This window comes from Larus michahellis, chromosome 1 (assembly GCF_964199755.1).
Source record: "Larus michahellis chromosome 1, bLarMic1.1, whole genome shotgun sequence".
Lineage (NCBI taxonomy): Eukaryota > Metazoa > Chordata > Aves > Charadriiformes > Laridae > Larus > Larus michahellis.
The window spans coordinates 20655805-20678931 of record NC_133896.1 but is presented as its reverse complement, the minus strand read 5'-3'; positions in this window follow the sequence as shown (position 1 = coordinate 20678931).

The following is a 23127-nucleotide window of genomic DNA, read 5'->3' as shown; positions in this document are numbered from 1 at the left end:
TGAGCCAAGTGAATATTTTTTCTCACTACTTTGCTAAACGCATGGTAGTGTGGCAATAGAGCCATTAAACAGAAGCATATGAATGAACGGAGAACTCATTCCATTAGTTACGCCACTTACTAAAGGGAAAAAGCAACACCTGTACTTGTTCATTTCACATCTCGTAAATTTCTCTGCAAATTTTTCAAAACGACAAGTTCAGTGGAGAAGTGAAAAATACTTTTGCCACTAAGACCAAGGTCTGGGATCTTGACCTTAATAATCTTTACTTTACATGCTCACCTCTTATAAATTCACATAAAACCATACTAAACTGTAGGCCCCATTTTGATGTCCAGTAAGTCCTTTCAATGTGAATCTTCTGAAGACTAATTAAGATAAACATTATTAACTGAAATTAAATATTTTCATGAAGTTTCTACAAATATTACAACTTCTTGTTCTGTATAAGAAACAATTTACTAGACAGGTGAAAGAAATACTACTTATATAGAATAAGCTGAGAGAAATATAGAATTTATAGAAATAAATCACATAAATAAATGGCATGAAAAAAGTTGATGACCTCTACTATAAAACAGTAAAAGCAAAGCATAAGGAAATAGAAAAATCTTATCTTAGACTAGTAAGTGACATACAGTTATGCAGCTGGGAAGGCTGTGGTGTATAAGAATATTTTTATTTCTGTTTCCTTGATTCTCCCTCTTCCTTATTTGCACATTTAAACTAATTTTGTTATTACTTTTTGTAAGTACATTTTAATTATGTATCTCCCTATTTAAACTAAGACATATAGCCTTATCCAACATCACCTAATTTTAATAAGATTCTTCCTACTAACTAAGAATTGATTTAAAAAGAGCTTCTGCCCTTCTGGTGCCAAAAATTGATATAATATGGCAAAATGACAGAAAATTCTTTCTCTTACAGTCCTCAAATTAAATGATGATAAAGTTATCGTCTTTATGCTGGAACCTTTTGGATTGCTTTAACTGTATGTAAAGTGGTTTTGATCTTGCAAATTTTTTCTTGAAATTCAGTGGCACAATTAAAAAACAATGGCTTATATAAAAATAATTAGGCAAAATGTTGGCATAATGAATTTTGTTCTTTCTATAGCCACACATGGAGACACCAGCAAGCATGTTCTTTGTATAATACATCATGATTGTCCTGAAAGAGTTATGACTATGTATTAGGACAATCCATAATATGAAGCTATTAAAAAGTTAATATAGATAAACCCTCTAAGCTGGGATGTGTAGAGAAAACCTGCAGAGGCAAGGCAGCTAATTTTTAGATGTTAACTCGAATATTATGCTGGGAAAATGTAATTAAAGAAATAAATAGAGCTAGACAGTGCGAGCATGCCAGTGAACGCTGTTGTTCACTTATGTAAATAATCTATTTTTTTATCCAAATCTCATAATCAGAGCAACAGCAAACAATTCTGCAGCAGAAGTTGTATGTAAAATAAACATTAAAACAAATAGGTTTTGACTTGATTTTGAAACCAAGTTTCTACTATAGCAGTACGCTCAGCAAAATGTTAATAGTGGGAGGGTTGCAGTCATTTTTTTGGGGCCTTTCACTTTATTTTTCTGTAAAAAAATCCTAATTCAGCATTTGTATACACACAATCTGTTGGCACAGCAAGGAAATATCTAAGGGTTAGATAACTCACATTTTGGACCGTCTTTTTTGTGCAGTATTGACAATAGCATGGGTAAAAAGATAATTCTGTTTTAATTAACGTACTCATAAGGCATTTAAGGAAGGCTAGTTATCTAGATCAGTCCATTTTCAGTTCAGCAGCAAGATGTTCCTAGATTTTAATTCCATCGGATGTCAAAGTTCTATCAAGGATTTCTGTTAAAGAGAGCAAGATTATCAAATAAAAACAAGCACATAATTATTTCAAAGGAAAAGCGTTCCACAAAAACGTATGTAGTATAAGGGAATATTGTAAGGAGTGAGCTGAGGGTTTAAGCATTTTTGTTGTCCCTGAAATGAATAACACATCAGAGCCTTTCATCCCTAAGGTAGTTAATGTGTCAAGATGGGAAATAATACTTAGTAATATAGATGATTGACTTTCCCTGAAACACAGGCTGGTATTTCCAAGGTCAGAAACCAGGACACTCAAAAAACTAAAAATTCTGACATAGAAATATTTTTTTAAAAAATATTTTTTATGTAGGATAGTGTGGTTGAATGAATAGTATTGTAACAAAAAGGCAATCCGTCCCTCTGCTCTTACTGTATTCCTGGATAATGTTCTAATCATAAGCAAGTGTGAGAAATACTCCAGAAATACATAAGAGAAGAAATAATGCATCATGTCTAGTTCCTCTTCTCATGGTTAGTTTATATACTTTAATGGGGTATTTTGTCAGAGGTGTATATAACTAAACATTTTACACTTAAAATCTCTTCCAGCCCTTTTTTACAGTATCTATGTTGTTGAGGAAGGATGCTGGGAAAAATTAGTCTCAGCACATGATCCTTTGAAAATGTGTACAGATCTGAATATTCAGTGTTCCTATTGAAGTCAGCGGGAATATGACTGTAGCATAAAATACCGAATTGTAAATGCAGCAAGACTGACTCAGAAAGGAATCAGAGAAAATCTGTGTTCAGTATACTGATCTTCAAAATCTCATGCTGCACACAACGGTTAGTATGACTGGGCTTAGATGTGATAACTTGTCATTTGAAACTTGCTAGTTTATAGCATCCCGTGTTAGCGTAAGAAAAGAAGAAACTTCTTCACTTCCTTGGATGATGAAGACATATGGCAGGTGCCAGGTGACAAAACACAGCTGTGGGCTTACGAACAGGATAAGGATGGCCACAGGAAGATTTCTAAATCCAGGAGATGGTGAAGATTTAAAACACAACCTTCCCGATATACCCTATAAATTAATTTCACTGATATAATTGTTGGTATAAACACATTTTCAGGTGACTATGATTTTCCATATTTCCTGTAGAAAACTGGATGCCTAAGTCAGATTTACTGGTGCCATAGGCAAACAGGTGCCTGGAGGTTAGACTTAGCTGTGGTGGCCCTAAAGATTTCGAGCTGAAGAGTGCCCTCCTCTCTGAACAAGTGTCACTGTGCAGGGTCAGAATACTCTGGTCCCAGTTTGCACTTCATTTGCCAATGTGCTACGGTGCTGTAATGTGCACCACTCCCATTCATATTTATTGAGAAGAAAATCTTTACTTAGTTGACCCTTGGTAAAGCTCTGATAGGAAAAGACTCCATTGTCCTCCATGGAAGTCACCACTGGCCACTAGAGTACAGTGCATGGTAGCACATAGGGATTTCCATGGGTCTGGATGTAAACAAACAATCCCGGAGTTGTGCCACTTTGTAATACCTGCAATGGTGATTGTGCACAGTATTGTGTCGAGTAGGTTGTGATCTATATCTCCCGGTGGTTGAAAATTCATCTTGCAGAAGTACCTTTCCTTTCACTTGAGGATGCAGAATGGAAGTAATTTCCCGTTTTCTTTATTGTGATGTTGTTTTGGTATCTAAACCAACATTACTTTCAAAGAACAAAAGATTTTGGGTTTCCTACCTTGTAATTGCAATCTATACCTTAACTGTTACAATTATGTACTCTAAAAATACAATCAATGTTGTTGTAATATAGGTATTCTTTACTCCACCTTCCTTTTCTGTAATATAGGTATTCTTTACTCCACCTTCCTTTTCTCTTTTTCGATCACAGAAAATAAATTATAAATTCTGCCTGGAAATGCTTACCACAATGCTCTTAATTCTTCCATATGTAGTTCTAAAAGTACTGCTTATGATTCCAGGCACCTATTAAAGCTACCTTATTTGCAATGCTTGAGTCCTGCTTTGGAGATTCTTTTGCTTTTGCTAACTTAGAGATATAATCAAACCTTGAAGGTGGTCAGAAAAGAAGATTCAGCTGTTTTTCAGATGGGCATCACAATTCAGCCTAGGATTTAGCTTCGTGTCTTGTTGCTGTAGATGTAGATTCTGCACTAGGATTTAGGAGAAACTAAATATGAGGTATGGCCTTATCAAATTGGCAAGGTTCTTCGGGATTAAAAATAACATGTTTCCTACTGGTTTAACAGGTCTGTATATTCTGAAAGTTCTTGTGTTCAGAACAAATTTTCAGAAAAAAGATTATGTGGAAAAGAAATGGTCAACAGGACTCCATCAGAGAAAGGCGAGACTTCATCAGCAACAGACACACAAAGAACATCTTGAACAGAATGAACCTGTGCACTGACAGATACAGAATAAATACAGTGCACAAATGCACTTTTGAGACCAATAAATATGCATCATCTGGCACACTCATGACAAACATTTGCTCTCTGCCATTTGATTAGTGTCAGAGACACTGTAAATAGGCAATGTCTTCAGGTTTTGTAAACTGAGGTGAAATGAGGAGGCATTCAAACAGACTCAGATTCTTTTAGTTAAGAAGAATTATCATGGGAAGCCAGATTTATGTCTGCTTCACTCCCTTGAAGACGGTGGATGATAGAACAGGGATGGAGGAATTTGATTTTTGATTCATCTCAGTTGCATCTTCTGTAAAACAGAATTCCTATCGACTTTCCTGATGGAATAATCTGCACAGTGGCTTCTCATTCGTCAGTCTGCACTTGTCTTATTTTGATCTAAAAATGCATTATAGGTTCCAGCCTCCCTGGAAAGTGCTTACTGCTGAAAAGATCTCTGTTCTGTTGAAACATTTTGGAATTTAGCTGTGCAATCTCAGATCATTTTGTGTGATTACTCACCATTTTCAAATCAATTTTAGACAGTAAGAGAAAACAGTGTTATTTCACCTAATTTCAGTAACAGAAGAAATAGTTCCCTAGTGGATGATACAAGTTTAATGGTTTAAAAGGTTCGTTTTTTGATTGTAGTGCGTGTGATTTTCTCAGGTCAACATTTATGGCAATGAACAACAGTCACCCTTATGAACGCCTATGAGCAGGATCAATAGAAAAATGCATTATCTTCTCTCTTAGTAGTACTTTGCATGAAGTTTTCTGCAGAAAACATTTTTGCGAGAGACAAAAGACCACTTAGAAGGGTTAAAAAATCAATGTGTTTTATAATATTTCTCCATTCGATGTATGTAAAATAAGATGTAGAGAATGCAATAACTGCATGAACTTTGTCAACCTTAAAATCACATACCATTCATATAAGTTGTGCAAAGTGTTCATAAATCCATGGTCATAATGAGTTACACTGGTCTCATGGCGGTTTAATGCCACTGGTGCATAATGGTAAATCAATATCATCACATATTTTACTGTAATTATTTTACATACCTCTTGTTAATAGCTCACTTCCTTCAATTTGTCTTTTACTTTAGTTGTTGTGCTTGAAGCTGTGAAAATAGAAATATTATTGACCTTTTTGGCCATTTTCATTTTACTTCTTGTTCAATTGCGTGAATCTGGCATCAGTTTGCTCATGCAATGCTTAAAAGCCCATAGGTCTTTACAGGTCTTGAAGGAGCAGAATCTGATATTGAGAATTGCTGCTGCTTCTTCATAGTTACAGTGGCCATTATTAAAATTAAGTGTTTGCAAATCAAGTAGCAAAACAGGGGACTGAACCTACAGCTTTGACTGAACTAAATACACTAGCCATATTGTCTCTCCACTAAAGAACAGCACTTAAGAGGACATGAAAGATCTCTTTGTGTTCAGAAATCTACAGCCACACCTTAATTATTGACAAGTGTGGGAAGGAAGGAATAGCACAACCTGATACACTTCTCTGACAAACACATTTTGAGGGCTGCAGATGCGATCCCTCAGCATAAGATTAAATCCCTGAATGAAACTGTATCATGTGTTACGCTGCATTTCACCCAGGGTCCCATAATTTGAAGTGCTTGAAATGAATTACATGCCAGAATGCCATATATCTACAGAATCACCAAATCACAGAATGGCTGACGTTGGAAGGTGCATCTAAAAGTCCAACCCCCCCAACTCAGAGCAGGGTCACCTAGAGCACATTGCCCAGAACCATGTCCAGCTTCGTCCTGACTATCTCCAAGGGTGGAGATTCCACAACCTCTCTGGGCAGCCTGTTCCAGTGTTTGACTACAATCACAGTAAAAAAAACCCCTTGTTCTTGTGCTTAATTTTACGTATTTCAGCTTGTGCCCATCTTTCTTGTCCTGTCACTGGTTACCACTGAGAAAAGTCATCTCCATCTTTTCTCTCTGCTATCACGGATTTATATGCAGACTTTAGGAAGCGGATACTTTAACAAAAGCAAGGACTGAAATGGATTTACTTATACCCTTTTATTATATCACTTGAAAAATCTACTATATTAATACTGCTGGTAGATGGAAAACAAAATTGAATAATAACATCCTGAAGCTTTTGTTTTCTGTGCTGCTCTTGTTCATGCAGGTATGTCTCAATTCTTTCCAGCAATATCTGATGAAAACATTTCAAGAGACATTATTGTATTGGAATAACAGTGAGCTCTTTCACTTGATGACAAACAATAAGACTTGCCCTCCTTTTGCTAGGCAAATTCCCCTTAAAGTCAAAGTAAGTTTATTTGAGAAGTGATCAAGTGACAGCTCTAAGAATTAGACTCTCACATGGACGTCCATTTAATGTTTTAAACAACGTAATTTTTTAATTTCCTTTTTAGCAATTGAATTGACTTCTTAAATCCAGCTCAAAGATGATTCAAGCAGGTCATTGTTGCAAACTCTTCAGAAGATAAGATTAAGTGCAGTCTTGTGATGTAGGCTGAAAACAACATAATTGGGTGCAATAAAGAAAGTAGTTCATATAAAGAGATATTAATTCAGCATGAAGGTATAGGCAAAGGATAGGCAAAAGTTGCAGAGGGAAGAATATGGAAATGGCAGTATTCATGTAAATAAATACTACTCTGATACAGTACTAAACAATAATAGTAAAAGACAAGTGCTTTATTGGCTTGCAATGAAATAGAAGTGTCATATTTTAAACAAAGTTGAAGTAACTGCTGAGCAACTTATTCTGGTGAATTCTTATTTTAGCAAAAAGAAATTTAGCTAAGCTTCGCTTGGCTCAATTTTTGCCCATGTTCGTGGACTGCATTCCATTTAACAGCAGTTTAGTTCCAGAATATGGCATCTGGACCCAGGGTTTATTTGCCTTTTAAAATAACAGGCACAAACTAGAAGTCCAGAAGCAAAAAAATAAAATATGCTGAAAGGCATGGAAATGGGTACCCATAGAAAGAAAAATAAGAAAAATTGAGCACACACAGACTACTTAAAAGCATACTGAAATAAGATATGAGGATTGTTCTTGCTTGCCTATGAGACATTACAAACTAGTCAAGAAAAAGTGGTAAAGGAGGTATGAGGGAGTTTAAGATGTAGCATAAGTGACCAAAATTATAGACTTATCCTACATGAATTGACTTTCTTAACTTGATCTCATCTGAATATAATGGGACCTTAGCTACCTGGCACACTTGCAGACATCTAAGGAAAAAGTGTCTTACGCTGTGACCTCAACACCTTGCATAGTGCTTAAAAGCTTTCTTGTGAAATTAGAGAAAAGTATGAAAGTAAGTACCATCAGGGAAGCTGAGTGATACAGAAGTCCAACAGGCTATTAACCTCAGTTGGTCAAGAAAAGGGGATATAGTGCTGATAGCTATACAGAGGATCAGGTGACCAGAAAACCTAGCACAAGGTGATGAGAGGAGAACAGGGAAAAAGGGACGCGGTGGATGGAAACTTTTGACCTTTCTTTGAGGCCTGAGTCTTTTTGTAGATTTTTTTATATAGTGATAATAGAACAAAATCATGTCATTAACACTACCACATCATTAATAATGTTTCAGTTTATGGTAGTCAAAAATTTTTGTTAAAAAATACTTTTTCTCACACCTTTTCCCCCATTACTCCTCTATATCAAACGGATATTTCCCCACCTCCCTCCGTTCTTGAAAATCTGATTTCCCTTTGCCAGGGAGTCTGAGGTTTTCTCAGTGTTTTGGGGCAGCAAGGATCCCCCAATGTGTCTGCAGCCCACTTCATGGCGGTTGCATCGGATGATCACACTCTCTCTTTACAGAAGGAAGCTGCCGAAACATGGTCTGAGCAGCCGTATTTCCATTAGTCGTAGTAACTCCCCTGTGTAAGGAACAGTCTGGGCCAGCAGCTGACAGATAATCAGAGCTGATGACCACAACTGCTCTGTGAAGTGATCAGCCTTCAGGGAGGTTACAAACACCTATTCTCGGCAAGGGTAGTCTTTCGGAATACATCAACACGGGTTTAGTTAGGGTTACTTAAAGGCCTCCGAGGCACATACTGAAGCAAACATCTGTGGTGTGTAAGGCACTGCAGCCTCTGGCTGCTCGTTCTGCCCCTTTGCTGAAGGTTACTACCATCATAGAAAAAGCTGACAGAAGTGAATCTGCACTCATATTTCAACAGTTGCCGTTCACAGGCTGATTTATGAGGGCAAACTCTACAGCTGAAGTGTGGATTGACAGCTTGAGTGGCTGAGGTATTGACTGTTGGGATCAGCAACACCTGAAACCATTGCAGCTAAATCCAGAAGTGACTTAACTTCATAAAGCTTAAAGCTATTATTTTGAAATTTATTACACACTATGCCCCTGAAATTGTCTTATGAAACTAGAATAATGTGAAAGTAGGCATTCACACAATGTCAGGTTTCCAAATTAAAAGGTTTTCAACTTTTTAAATTCATCATCTTAACATAGTATTACTATAAAATGGTGCTTATAAGAGAAATTGCAGAAAAGAACAAGAAAAATGAGCAGAGTTCTTGAAAACACGACCTCTGAAGAAAAGATAGGATTTGAAGAAAAAAAAAATGACTGGAAGGGATATAAAATAGCACTCTTTGATATGCAAAAGGTAGTTACAAAGAGGAAAGGAATAATCTGTTCTCTGTGTCAGCCTTGGATAGAACAAGAAGTAATGGTCTTAAATTAGAGCAAAGGAAATTTAGATTATGTATTAGGAAAAGATTTTCAACTATAAATCATGGAAAAGGACTGTCTAGGGAGACTGTGGAATTATCAGTACTGGAAGTTTTTGAGAACAGACTGGGCAGACAACTTTCAAGGTTGAGTAAGGTGGAGGTGATCCTGTCCTGGGAAAGAATGATAAACTCCTGAAGTTCTCTTTGAGCTCTATTTTCTTTGATGCTGAAATGTGTAATACATCACATGAACTTAAGTACAATTTAATTGAAAAAAAGCCAAACCAGTGGCCAAAGAGTGTGAAGAATGAAGGACATACAGGTTTACTGACTAACGGATTATACTAGGACTGATTTACTACTATGCTGTGAAATGCATTACATATTGATACCTTTAGCTTATCCAGCTGGGAAACACACCGAATGATTCAGAAATGACAAAAGTGCCTTCCCTTCTTCTCTTCTTTTGCCTTTAAAGTTATTTTTAACTTTTTTCTACATTGATTGGATTGTAATGGCTAACAAAAGAAAATGCTCTCTCCACTTGCCTTTGTACTCAGGTCTTAAGTACCAGCAATCTGTACAGTTTATATACAAGGGCTTCCACCGCTTTGGTTATCCAAGAATTTTTGAATGGTATGCAACTACTATCTGAACTGCCCAACATGTCTTCATATGTACATGAGTAATCTAGCATGGAGCTAGCATCTGATCTATCAGTGCTGATGCTACTTAAGCAAATTAAGATTGGGAAATTTTGGGTTCAGTCACAAACTAGACCACTAGACCTAAGAATGTTAAAAAGATTCTATTTACATTTTTCTGATAAGTTTTTTTGGAAGGGGGTGGTCATTAACCTTATGAAATTTTACTCTGTAAGAGCATTCTCTGTGGGATTTTTCCAGTTTATAATGTTGTGTTGTATAACAGATCTGCCTTCTGAAGCCTAAGATATGTCTGTGGTCAGCAATAAAAGCTGCCCTTTGCAAGGTATTCCAGGAGAAGTAGTACTTAACACTGCACATTTCATTATGAGGTTATAAAGATAACTGAAATACCTTAACTATAATTTAGCTCAAATATTTTAAATGTTAATGGTTTATTAGGATAACGAGCTCCACAAAAGGCCATATCAGGTAAACTCATAAAAGCAAACGTCTTGAAATAGAATTATAGAATCATAGAAGCATTGAGGTCAGAAGGAGCCTCTGAAGATCACCTGGTCTAGCCCCCTTGCTCAAAGCAAGTTCAGCTAGAGCAGATGGACTGTGCCCATTTGAATTTTGCATACCTCTAAGGGTGGAGCCCCCACAGCCACTCTGTGCAGCTATTCCCATGCTGTGTGCTCAGCCACACTGTGAAGAAGTTTTCTCTCATGATGTGGAATTTTCTGTATTTCAATTTGTGCCTGTTGCCTCTTGGCCTTTCACTGATTAATACTGAGAAGATTCTGAATCTATCTTCCTCATTGCCTCATCAGGTACTCATATATATTGGTAAGATTCCCCCTGAGCTTCCTCTTTTCCAGGCTGAACTCTACTGGCTCTCTCAACCTCTCCTTGCATGTCAGATGCTACAACGCGTTTATCATCTTCATTGCCCTTTGCTGGAGCAGTATGTCCCATACTGGTCTTGTACCCGGGGAGCCCAGCATTAGAAACAGCATTCCATGTGTCTCAACAGAGTAGAGAAAGATCATCGCCCCTGACCTCCTGGCAATGCTTTGCGTAACACAGACCAGGAGCCTGTTGACAATCTTTGTTCCAAAGGTGCACTGCTTATTCATCTTGAACTTCTTGTCCACCAGGACTACAAGGCCCTTTTCTGCAAAGCAGCATCTGGTCAGCCCTCAGCCTGTGCCAGTGCATCAAGTTATTCCTCCCCAAGTGTAGGACTTGTCACTTCCCTTTGTAGATCTTCGTTAGGTTCCTCTCAGCCTATTTCTCCAGTCTGGTGAGGTCCCTCTGAACCCCAGCACAATAACCTGGTGGGCAGGGCTGGACAAAGCTTGGCAGTCCCTCCGCAAAGTCCCAGATCTGAGTCCCCGGCAAGCAGCAAACCTCCCTAAGCAGCAGATCAGGTCAGAAGATAGAAGTCTCTGTCCACCATAGCAGGGAGTCTCCCACTGCTATCGATCACTGCTTCCTTGTGGTGCTGCTACAGGGCTCAGCTCAGCCAGATTGGTTGCTCCAATAAAAGCAAAAGCTACCAATTCTCAGGCAGTAGGGAGTCATATTCCATCTAGTGTACCTTTTGCTGTATTACATCTTTCCAATGTATTTCCAGTGTATTTTCTCTGTTTCAAGAGGACTTTTTTTTTTCCATCTTGCTATTGAAACTGAGTACATTTAAAAAAGATAGCACTGGAGAAAAGATATAAGTGATTAATGATGTTGCACACTAATTTTTCTTTCAATAAAAAAAAGAAGAAAAACATTTTTAGTGGTCTGAGATGCTTTTGTACCAACTGAAATGTAGACTTCTATAAGAGGTAAATCTACTTTGTCAGTTATTTTAGTAATGTGGCTGATATTGTGGGAGTCCTGCATGGTCCTGGTTGGAAAATGTGAATATAATATGAGGAAGTATTTGAAGGTCAAGCAGGGGAAAAGGTTATCCATCCGTATCATGGATAATCCAGCTATTTGTCAAAAAAGAGAAGATGAATAAACATTTAAGGGAAATGAAATTAAAAATATATTGTCAGCTACTCAAAAAAAATAATAAAATCATTCAGCGTTGTCACACTGAAGCTCTCTGTGAGTCTAGTTCCCACTCTTTTAAAAGGGTTGGTCGCAGTTATATGTCTTCAAAACTCTCCATTGACTTGTTGGAGCTAATCCACACAGAGATTTTAAGAATCACTATGGTACTCAAAACCACTATGCAGATGCTGCAAATCTGCCAAATAGATCTACCAAAAATATGTCCATACAGTGAAAGGTGAATTGAAAACAGGCTGAACAGCTGGGCCCAGAGGGTGGTGATCAGTGACACAAAGTCTAGTTGGAAGCCAGTAACTAACAGTGTACCCCAGGGTTCAACACTGGATCCAAAACTGTTCAACATGTTCATTAATTATCTGGATGATGGGGCACAGTGTAACCTCAGCAAGTTTACTGATGACACAAAATGGGGAGGAGAAGCTGATACACCAGAGGGTTGTGATCTTGCCAGCCCCTGCCATTCAGGGGATCTCAACAGGATTGAGAAATGTGTTGACAAGAACCTCAAGAAGTTCAAAAAGAAATGTGAAGTTCTGCACTTGGGGAGGAACAACCCCAGGCACCAGTGTATACTGGGTCGGACCCAGAAGCTTTGCAGAAATCCTGGGGGAAAGCATCTTGGCAGTAAGGGACCCAGGGATCCTGGTGGACACCAAATTGAACATGAGCTAGTAATGTGCCCTTGCTGCAAAGAAGGCTAATGGTATCCTGGGCTGCATGAGGAGGAGTGTTGCCAGCAGGTTGAGGGAGGCAATCCTGCCCCTCTGCTCAGCTCTGGTAAAGCCACACCTGTAGTATTGTGTCCAGTTCTGGGCTCCCCAACACAAGAGAGATATGGAGCTACTGGAGACAGTCCAGTGAAGGACCACACAGATGAGGAAGGGATTGGAGAATCTCTCCTGTGAGGAGATGCTGAGAGATCTAATGGACTGTTCAACCTGGAGAAAAAAAGGCTCAGGGGCATCTTATTATACCTGAAGGGAGGGCGTAAAGTAGGCAGAGCCAGGCTCCTTCCAGTGGTGCCTGGTGACAGAACCAGAGGCAATGGGCCCAAACTGAAACACAGGAAGTTCTGCTTGAACATCAGGAAACATTTTTTCACAGAGGGTGACCAGGCACTTGCACAGGCTGCCCAGGGAGGTTGTGGGATCTGCCTGCATGAAGATGTTCAAAAACTGTCTAGACATCATCCTGGGCAAATTGCTTTAGGTGGCCTTGCTTGAGCAGGGGAGTTGGACCAGATGACTTCCCGAGAACACTTCCAGCCTCCACCATTCTGTGATTCTGGGGATCTGCAATTCTGTGATAAAGAAAATTTTCCCTGCTACCAGCTGTGAGCTGATCCTGATGCTGTATTAGGCTATAATTCACTCTTATTATCTTTTATTGTAGTTTCCAGTATGAACTCCGTAAAGGAATTTCGGTCATGAACAGTATGGTCAGGCAAACTAAATGACTGGATGCCATGGTCCATGCTCAAATTTATGGGACAACTCTGTAAGTTAAACATTATTTCATGAGCTCATTAGGTAAAGAAACAAATCAAACAAGGGCTCAATCCCCTTTGTACAGACTCATCTAGCTCATGAATTGTGTAATTAATTACTTCATTAATTCACAAATTCACCACACGCTCCTGAATAACTCACAAATTCTGTAACTCATATGTCTATGAGCAAAACACTTACCTAGCCAATGGTTAGAGCACTTGCCCTGCCTCCTCCATCAAGGTATATGCATCCCCTGTATCATCAGACCAGGAAGCATGAAAGCCTCACCAGCCCAGCTGCTGTTCAATCTGCATCAAAACCTTTTTGAGTAACCTGACGTATTTATACCTTCCAGCTTTGAAAGTTTGGTCTATACGATTTCCAGTGGACACTGAAGAAACTGCCAAGCGGTTTGTATGCAAAAATCTAGGAGATGGTGGGGTCAGTAAGCTGCAGGTGATAATGGCTGCACAACAGCCTTTATGTCTTCCAGTCCGTTGTGTCCTATGTGAGTGTTGCTCTCACTTGGATCTAAATGTTCTTCTCCCAGCTTACATCAGGTCTTAGCATGAGCTGTTTGTTAGGCCAAATCCCAAAAAGAAATTCAGTGAACAGTCACACTTGAGGACCAGGATCATGGACAATGTCATGAAGGACCATCACCTCGTAGTAGCCCAAGATCCTTAGGTTCATCAATTCAGTATTTAGGCTTTCCCTGTGCCTATCACATCTCTGTGCAGATTTTTGCCCAAAAGCATCACCATATTAGGAAAAAACTAGAAATTGCTGCTAATGTCAGGCTTACTGAGAGATCTTTCTGAGAGGCAATATTTGAGGATTTCTCTGCTCAATGACACACATTTCACAGGACTGTAGTTTGCCATTTTTCTATCTGTCTTTTCATTGCCACTTTTTTATCTGTTTTCTGTAGAGTATTTAATATAAAAGTTGCTACTGGAAACAAAAACAAAGCTGCATGGAACCAGTAAGGACAGATACGCAGTCCTTTGTAGTAAACTGCACAGAAGACTGAAATAAACTTTAAAGGAAAAACAAATCTTTTTTCATGTCATGCAGCTCTTTAAGCTACTCAATAGGAACCAGATATTTTGCAGAAAATACTATGAATGCAGGAAGCCAACACAGAGAATATTAGATCCCAGAAGAAACAAAGCTACTTTGAAATTCTGTTCTACAAGGACGTGCATTTTGATAAGGCCAGGTCTACCTTCCTACAAAAACTGGGGAGCTGCAGGACCCCAAACAGCATGAGACATTCCATTTTTTGGGCTGGTCTGTCAACTCTGGTGAACTACGAAGGAAACAGAATAATTCCTCAGACTTCCAAAGCACCGTTGAAAAATGATCATGTGTCAAGGAGCTGTCATAAAATACTCCAGAGCTGGGAACTGTTCTATATTGAGAAGTCTGACTTGGCTAGCTATTGGCTCTGCTGCACCTCTAGAGTGAGCAGGTGGCAATTACCAATACATAATATCTTCTTCTGTCCTATTTATTTATATGCATTGAATGAAGATGCAACCTGGAATGAGGTTTCAGTGGCCTACCTTTAAGAGTTTCTATGACAATGACACTACAAGGGGAAAGCTAGGGACTGATGATAAGAGTAATAAATAAGATGTTTGATGTTTACTTTTATGCACACAGTAATCAACAATATTGCTAACAAGTACAGTTAGACCATTGGACCATCTGGCTTTCATACTTTTAAAAAAAATCTTCAAAACACGTACCTCTAAATAAAAAGCATACTTTTATTACCCTGATACAGGTAACATATGAAAGTTTCAGATGTGATAATGTAATGGGTCTAGAATGTATACTTAGCCAGAATTTCAAATACGAAATTTGGAATCTCTCTGCAAATAAGGGAGATTTTAAACATCAAGTAGAGTTCAAGTTCTGGAATTTTGGCATTTAAAAAAGCTCACTTAACCTTTGTTGATATGATTTTAACAAATGCTGGAACAGCTTTCATTACCATTGCAATGCAGGCAGTGAATCTTTAAAGGAAATGTCAAACATCAAGAACATGTCTGGTAGCTTCTGTATTTTTAGTAGCTCATTTACTATCGGGGTTTAAAAGCTTCCTCATGTACGAATTCATTGTGCTAAAGAACAGGCAGATAATGGGTCAGCTTAGACTGCTGATGTATATTATTTCCCTTTCTTCTTTAGTATGAAAACAGTAGCCTTTTGCAAGTGATGCCTTTGAGGAAATACAATTATTTTTTTTTCCCTCCATAGCAGGATTGTAAAGTGCTGCTTAATTTGACATATCAAAAGTTGGAGTTCCTATTCTTTTCAAAATAAAAAAAAACAAATGCTCATAAAAGGAGAAAAAATTTGCTTTAAGATGATTACAATATTGTATGTTGGAAACTTAATGTGTCATTTACTTCATATAAGTTGACCTTGAATGTCAGGCACTGTGCTAAGCATCAGGCAAGTTAGCAATTTAGGCACCTTTTCTAATCACTGGGGAGAGACAGGTTCCCCATTCTAAACTCTAAAGGCAGTTCACCTGATCTAGGTTAGGCATTTAGCTTAGAATAAATAAGTTTTTCTTCTGGAACGGTGAATCTCTTTTCCTTTATAGTAGACCAGATTAGGACAAGCTAAGTTTTTTGCTAGTTAAAGATAGATAAATAAGTTCCATCCTGTCAGGGTTCAACCCCAGCCAGCAATTAAGCACCATGCAGCTGCTCGCTTAGTTTCCCCTAGTGGGATGGGGGAGAGAATCAGAAGAGTAAAAGTGAGTGGGTTGAGACAAATACAGTTTAATAAGTAAAGCAAAAGCCATGCATGCAAGTAAAACAAGGAATTCATTTACTACTTCTCATCAGCAGGCAGGTGTTCAGCCATCTCTAGGAAAGCAGGGCTCCATCACGCTAATGGTTACTTGGGAAGACAAAACCCCATAACTCTGAATGTTCTCCCTTCTTTCTTTCCCCAGCTTTATATGCTGAGTATCCCTTTGGTCAGTGGGGGTCAGCTGTGTCCCCTCCCAGCTTCATGGGTGTCCCCTGCCTTCCTGTTAGCAGGCCAGTATGAGAAGCTGAAAAGTCCTTGACTGCTTAGTGTGTTATCAAAATTATTCTCATCCTAAATCCAAAACAGAGCACTATATCAGCTGCTAGTAAGAAAATTGACTCTATCCCAGTCAAAACTAGGATAGTATCTACCCCTTATTCCACACCACAGATGTCATACTCAGTATATAAATGGAGTTTGGCCGAAGATCGCTGCTTGGGATAGGCTGGGCAATTGATCATCAGGTGGTGAGAACAATTTGTGTTGCATCACTTTATTTTGTATATTGTTTAACCATTATTATTATTATTATTCTCTTCCATTATTATTCCATTAAACCATATTTATCTCAACTGATGAGTTTTATTTCCTTCTTTTTCTCCCTCTTCTCCCTACCCTACTGGTAGTGGTGTTGGGGGGAGTGAGTGAGCAGCTGCATGGTCCTAGTTGCCAGCTGGGCTTAAACCACAACACATCCAAATGACTTATTCAGAACACATATGTGCTGCCCAACTCCCAGTTTAGCTAACTCTGATGTACCCTCACTCTAGGGAGTGCTTCTATATGCCACTTTCAGGTACTTCCTAACTTCTGGATCTGCGTAAAACCAGTCACCACTGTTTTGTCCCTTGCTGTGTTCTCCAAGGATCCTGTTTATATAAAAGTAATTTGATAAAATGTTTGCTAAGTACCAGGATCCAATAGACCCACCTCTGCAAAAAACCTACTTTCTTGCCAAAACAGAAAGGCCCTTTGAACTTACTTTTTCCACCCTCATGTCCTTGGCTTTTGGACCTGCGTCTTCAGAATGGTTCAGTTCTAGCAAACAGAATGGCAAGCGTCTCATTTCCAAAGTATTAAGTAACCTGGTGATGATGGTACACCCTCTTGAAGAGCAGGTAATGAAAGTTCAAATCTCCTCAAACTACTTAGAGACTTAAAAAAAACCAACAAAACCCAAACACACACACACACAAAAACCCCACAATGACAAAACAATACCAAAACCAGCAACAAAAAATAAACCAAAAAAACCAAAAACTACAGTGGTTTATATTAACTTTAGTGTCACGATCCAGGCATCTCATTAGAGAGCTCCACCTCAGAGGTGAGCTGAAAACACGCGTTAACAGCTCTTGTCTGTTTAGACCTTGCTTCAGCAGGGCTGCTGCCAGCAGCAGGAATTGCTGCAGACACTGCTTGGGGAAATAAAGGGCAAACGAGAGCCAGCTTTGGAATTTGGATGACTGACACAGGTGACTGACTCTGCCTAAGGACATAATGCCAGAGGCTTTTTCAGCTGGTGATTTTGAATGCAGGGAAGCAAGTCTCTCTCTCCAATCTAAGTTCCCCTTTTCCTCTCACAGCCCATGTCATTTCTGGATAATTTAAGTAGCTTCCCACTCCGATCTTCTATCAGCTAATGAAAAGTTTTCCCTCTACCATCTGCAGCATAGAGAAAGTTGGAAATCTGATGGAAAATCCCTCTGAATGTCAAGCTGTGTACAGAGTCTGCATTGCAATGCTTATCTGAGTGATGCACAGACATTTCTGAGGATACGAACATTCAGGGCTGTTTGCCACCTTTCGTATTCTTTTCATTTACATGCTTACATGCACAATCTCACATACAAAGATTTGTCTCTTCCCCTCCTCTCCCCTCATCTCCACTATATATTTTGATGTCAATTTCAGCTACATATGCAGGTGACAATTTTTTGTTTCTCCTTAGTGACAGTGGAACCACAAATGGGTTTCTGTCACCAGCACCCACAGCTGCTTGTCCTGGAAAAGTCTGTGGGCAGGTAAGGGCAATGTAAAGCTTCTCAAGGGCGGACAGGAGATGGGTGTGGAGTTCCACCCCGGGTATGTTTTCTGCATAGCACATTCAGCTTTGGATCACCGTTGGGCTGCTGTGGTACAAACAATAAACAGAGAAACAAAGGAAAAAAAAATAAATTAAATGGATCTACATGACTTTGGTGTGAAATACAATGAAGAGTCTGTACAGCTAATTGAATTACTATGGTAATATCTCACCACTTCTAATAATATCTTTGTATTAGCATTACCCTTCTTTTTTTGAGTGCCTGTAATTCAGACTCAGCCATGTTCTCTAAACATAAGGAAAAATGTTTATGTGAATTATTTTTGCCTGAAGAGCAGCTATTGTACGCAAGCAATCATCTAAAAAAAATCACAAGGAACTTAGTGTATGGATTTAGTGCGTCTATATGGCAGCACAATGACATGATAGATTGTAATTGTTCTATGGTAAATAATACAGCTTAAAATTAGACTTTAAAAACAATGTAGCTGTCTCAGTTCACTGAGTGTTTACAATTATCTCATCTCTCATTTACTTCCATCAAATTTATTTTTCTCCTTTTGAATTCAGTGTTCAGAGGCAGGGAAATCCAGAATTATTTCACAGTAAAATAGCATTAGGAGTCTTCATTAAAGTGACACATCCATCTATTTATACCCTGGCTCATCAATATGATTCCTGAACCCTTAATTGTAATTGCAGAAATTCACCAAGAAGCCTAGCCTAAGGTTTGATTTTGATGTTTTCCTTACTAATAGGAAGCAATCTTAATGCACTAGGTGTTGCATTTCATCCACAAGGATGAAACTATTGTGGGTACCTGTGGTTTCACCGCTGAGACCAGTGGTAAAGAAGGATGCATGGCTGTGTTTAAATTTTGGGGTGCTCCACCTTCAGTACCCTTACATACTTTGTATGACCAAACACCTACTGCTATTACTGACTTCCGTCCTGCATATACTGTTTAAAAATGGTTCCCTTGTCAATCAGAATAACAGCTATTTCAGAAAAGAGTCTCACTTCATGAATATTAGCATGTGAAACTGTGAAAATGTGGAAAAAAATTACAGGAATTTTCTATCCAAAAATGAAAGATTCCAAAAATACAGACTTATCTCAGTTTAGCACCATATTGTGATTACAATGAGACCAGTTCTATCTGTTGGACAGACTTAAGCTACTTATGGACACCCCAAGAGTAAAACAGTATGGGAAGTCACAGCAGACATGGAAAGTTTTGAAAATAATTGTGGCCCATTGACCTACTTTACTCCCAAACGTGAGGGGTTATTTCTACACTTGTTCGTACAGCTGATGGGGCTGGTCCTGCTTATGTTGCTGCTGCAACATGGGGTCTTTTTTCTGTCAGGACTGCCTTCCAGGTTGAGAATACTGTCCATACTCCAGGCAGCAGAGCTGGAATGCTTGCTGAAGATGGGTTATTACTTATATGAATCATACCCCCTCCCACAAAAAAAATTAGTGATCTAGAGAAGCACTGATGTTCTTGTAAGATGTAGAAAAGTGAGGCTTGAGAGTGCCTACTGGAACTGGGAGCCCTCGTGTATGTTGTCCTCTGGAAAGTCCTCTCTCAGGTTCTGGTTTTCTCTCAATAAATGAATGCCTTCGATCTTAACCTTATTTTTTGATACGGAGAAGTTCCTTGTAGCAACCGTGTGAGTTTTTAATTGCAAATAAAGGTATTTGCAGGGTTCCAGCATTGTGTGGGGTTTTTGTTTTGTTTTGTTTTGTTTTGTTTTGTTTTGTTTTGTTTTGTTTCTTTGGGGGTTTTTGCCTCTTGCAAGACTTGTTAAGCGCAGAGCTCTCTTTGTGAATTATAAGCAATTTTGGAGGTCAGACACAAAAGGAGTATTTATTGGTCTGATTAGACTTTTTTGAAAAAGAGTTCTTTTAAAGTTACCTTTTTGTGTTGCAGAGTTAAAAGGCCATAGGATGTAATGCTGGTCAAGGGTAAAATGTGAGGTAATTGTACAGGTTTTATTTTCTAATATTTTTTCATATATATTTAACACTCTTGCTCATTAGAAGTTGTTTATGTTTTAAACCAACTACATTTCCACAAGACTAATTCAAGCAATAAAATTAGCTTCTACTTTTATGGTAAATCAATGCTTGCAATAGTAAATAAAAACAAATCACCTGCCGTAGTAATGCCTGTTCTTCCAGCAATCCATTCTGCCTCTCCATTGTGAATCTTTAGAATTAAACCCTTTCCTTTTTGTTAAATATTTACGTTCACAATCAATTAATTTTGCTTTTACAGCCTTCATTTTTAACTTCCGTATTATGAGTAAAGAGGTGTAGAAGCCCAGTATACTCACCAGTAAGAAAAACTTTAGAGCTCAAAGTACACTGGTAGAGTAAAACTGCTGTAACAAATTTATTTCATAGTACCAAGATGTATTTATTATTGGTCTACTCACAGGTGCTACTATACACAGGTCTGCGATAATTCTTGTTACAAACATCGTTTTTCAAGGTATCATAACTTAGCTACAGAACTCTGTTCTAGTCTAAAATTTGGCATAAAAATAATAGATTACTTCCATTTTAGAAAAAAATCCAGGTTAAAGTCTTAGACTAATCCCATCTAAAAAAAAAAAAAAAGTGCTTGTTGTGGTGTTTGGTTTGAGAGGTTTTTGGTTTTGGTTTTGGTTGGAAGGCAAAATGGCGCAATCACAAAAAATTCCACGGTGGTGAATATTTGTCTTCTTTAAAGTGTTGAAAAAGGATTAACATGAACAAATGAAACTTAAGATCATTTAGTTTCCTATTAGAGACATGGAATTGTAAAGGTAGCAGGGTGGTTTGTAATCTGCAAGTTCATTTCTTAGCCATAACTTCACAGTCGGTTATCACACGCTCCCATTTTTCAAATAGTAAACAGAAGGCTAAAGACAAATTTTTGCTACAGCATCTAGCTTTCCTTTTAGGTACATTTGGACAATATTGTCATCCTCCTGAGCCATTTTCTAATGCTATACATTGCATGTTATGGAACCTTTCTAATTGGATACCACATAAAGCACAGTATACTCAAAGCAAGTCAGTCAGATGTCTCCTCAAATATGGTCCGCTAACACCAGTACTGGGGTATTATTTGCACTTTGGGGACAAATACTCTAAGTTTGGTGCTAGTAAAATCTAAACCTGTGATTCTCAAATTGTTTTGTTGTTGTTTTGCTATGTTTCCTTTTTGAGAGAAATACGAAGCCTTTCAGACTTATTTCCATATCTATTGTTTCCTTGGTATTAGATTTAGTTTGCAGTTGGATGTGATTTTTTTCTTCCCTCTGGCCTATGCCTCTTTGTTAACTAAATCTTTAAGTACCTCTGTTTATTGACTCTTTGAGACAATGTCTTTCTCATGTTTGTTCACCTACTGTTCTTCCTTATTCTTAGCAGAACTGCAGAGGTTAGAAAACCTGTCCTTCAAACACTATAGCGTCATGCCTTATCAGGATCTTGATGTTTTGGGTTTTTTTCCCCTGTTGTTATCTTTCTCAGTTTTATACCTTTGCACACATCTCCATTCACTTTCTGCATATTTTTCAGGCATTGAAAAAAAATGCTTGACTACAAAAATACCTTTCTTAAGGGACATTTTAGAAACTACTTCCAATGACCATTTGGAATAAAGGCAGGGCTTGGTGTCTGGGCTTCTCTCTATTTTAAAGCAGTTAGTATTTACATCGTTTGCTTTTAGTACTTAGCTAGTATCTACTGCATTTAATAATCACCTAACATTACTGCAATCAGGGCCTATTTCTCCAGGGAAAAAACAACCCTGTTCTTTACCCACTGCTGGTTCATTGAACCTCAGCATTATGACTTAAGGCTGACTCACTGCTTCCACAGACTAATCAGACACAGTTACCTTGTGTCAAAGCCCTGTAAGATTTTTGACCACCTGACTATGAATAGAAAAAAAAATATCTTGGTATAATTTCAGCCTGACCCAACATCAAGATGTGAAAAAACCCTATAGTACATTGATGTTATATTGATTTCAGATGCTGCTCGTGTCCTTTCAAGAAACCATCCTGTAGGAATGACACTGAATGAATACTACCTCTGTAATAAGGAGGCTGTATAGGATGTATAACACAATGGTTTGGTTGCGATACAGGCAGAGGTAAATTCTGTAGCTCCCAGTTTGCTACTGAGGAAGGGTGAGTGAAACACGGCCAAGGATGGGCTGAGTCACCAAAGAGCAGAGTGAGAGAGGTTTGAAGAGATGCGTCTCCCAACTCAAAAATGTGTGGGTGAGCCTGACTGGAGAGTGAATGCATCTGCCCTTGAGGACACCCATAGCCTGGCCATCCCGAAACTGCCAGCAGAGAGCCAGCACCGCTGGAGCTACTGAAGGACAAAGGCCAGAGGCTACCAGGGGATTTGTCTCACTGCATGTGCTAAGCCAAAGCTGCCAAGCACCATCAGCTTCAGCAGCCTCAGTCTCTGAGGAACCTTTGTAGTGACCAGCTAGGTACCCAGGTCTGGAATAAGGGTGATTTCGCACGTGTGTGTTTGTGTGTGTGTGTGTGTCTGAGTGAGTGTATTTCCTTGAATTCTCCTTTCTTTAATTCCTACTTCAATCAGCTGTTCTCAATAAAACTAAATTTACTGTGGCTTGTATTAGACAACTTATTTTATGTGACAGATGTACATAGCAGAGAAGAAGAATTCTTACATGGGAATAGTTTCATTCTTCCAATATGCAATAATTTCTAGCACTCAGTATGGTGACACTGAGAAATATATTCATATATTTGTGTGTATATATTTTTATTTATTTATCTGTACATATACAAATCTTATGTGAACATAAAGGCATGATCATGCGTCTAAGATCTATACATGAACAGAACAAGCCAGGGTTTGAACATTTTCAAATAGTCTTCCTGTGGTAAAATTTAGGACAATTTTTCATGTGCTGAAATGTAGCATGTGTACACTGCACTCTTTTTATAGATAAAATGTGTCTTTTTAAAAGTAGAATGTC